This window comes from Anticarsia gemmatalis, chromosome 26 (genome assembly GCF_050436995.1).
Source record: "Anticarsia gemmatalis isolate Benzon Research Colony breed Stoneville strain chromosome 26, ilAntGemm2 primary, whole genome shotgun sequence".
NCBI lineage: Eukaryota > Metazoa > Arthropoda > Insecta > Lepidoptera > Erebidae > Anticarsia > Anticarsia gemmatalis.
Genome location: NC_134770.1, coordinates 8056722 through 8057912, shown reverse-complemented (window position 1 = coordinate 8057912; position 1191 = coordinate 8056722).

Genomic DNA, 1191 nt, shown 5'->3' with positions numbered 1-1191 from the left:
CGTTTTATACCAAATGATATGTTTCTCAGTAAATAAAATTATTTATGCAAGAAATTATCTACCGCGCTGACAATATCAGTGGCTGACTGCGTGATCTATATTTATATATAGTATCAAACAATGCCGTGTTTTTTTATTTGTTTGAATTTTGACGCGGTTTTTGGTAATTAAAACTTTTTATTGAAGTGTGCATTAGAAATAATTATCACTTGTTCGAACGGTGAAAGAAAACATCATGATGCAACCTTGTATGCCTGAGCCTTAGTTCTTGAAGGTATGCATAGTCCCGCAATTGGCCAGCGTGGTGAACTCAAGGCCTAACCCCTCCCTTATTACGGGAGAAGACCTTAGCCCAGTAGTAGGACATTAATCGGTTAAATTTATTTATTTATTATTCAAGAAAGAGGAGGTAATTTCACCGCGCATTATCGATTTTAGGTTCACACGTAGAATAAGTATATAAATATTTGCTTCAAATTGAAGTGACCCATTAGTGGGTCCACTGCTGGGCAAGGGTCTCCTCTAGAACGGCAACGATTTGGGATTAAACATTCCTTTAAAAACTATTTATACAGAACTCTTAAAAATTAAGATTTAATTTTTCTTCGTATTTTGTTCTTTTATTTATTACTATGCCAATTATAAAATAATTAAAACATGATAACCTAGTACAATCTTTAACCTTTTCTACGGTATCAACGGTAAAACCCAAAACATGTCTGACATTTCAAAGTTAAGTTATATTAGAAACTAGCTGACCCGCGCAACTTCGCTTGCGTCACATAAGAGAGAATGGGTCAAAAATGTTCCCCGTTTTTGTAACATTTTTTACTGGTACTCTGCTCCTATTGGTCGTAGCGTGATGATATATAGCCTATAGCCTTCGTCGATAAATGGGCTATCTAACACTGAAATAATTTTTCAAATCGGACCAGTAGTTTCTGAGATTAGCGCGTTCAAACAAACAAACTCTTCAGCTTTATAATATTAGTATAGATTAGTATAGATTAATCAACTATCACCGCAACCGACGATCAGGCTACGGCGGCCAATTTTATTAAAACCAGCCAACGGTGCAGGACTTTGTTTATAGTGTCCAAGTGTGTGCACAATACACAGGTACACTCTCTATTCCTTTACTCTCATAGGTGTGGGACGGATAACCGACACGACCAGTTAGTCCGAAGTTTC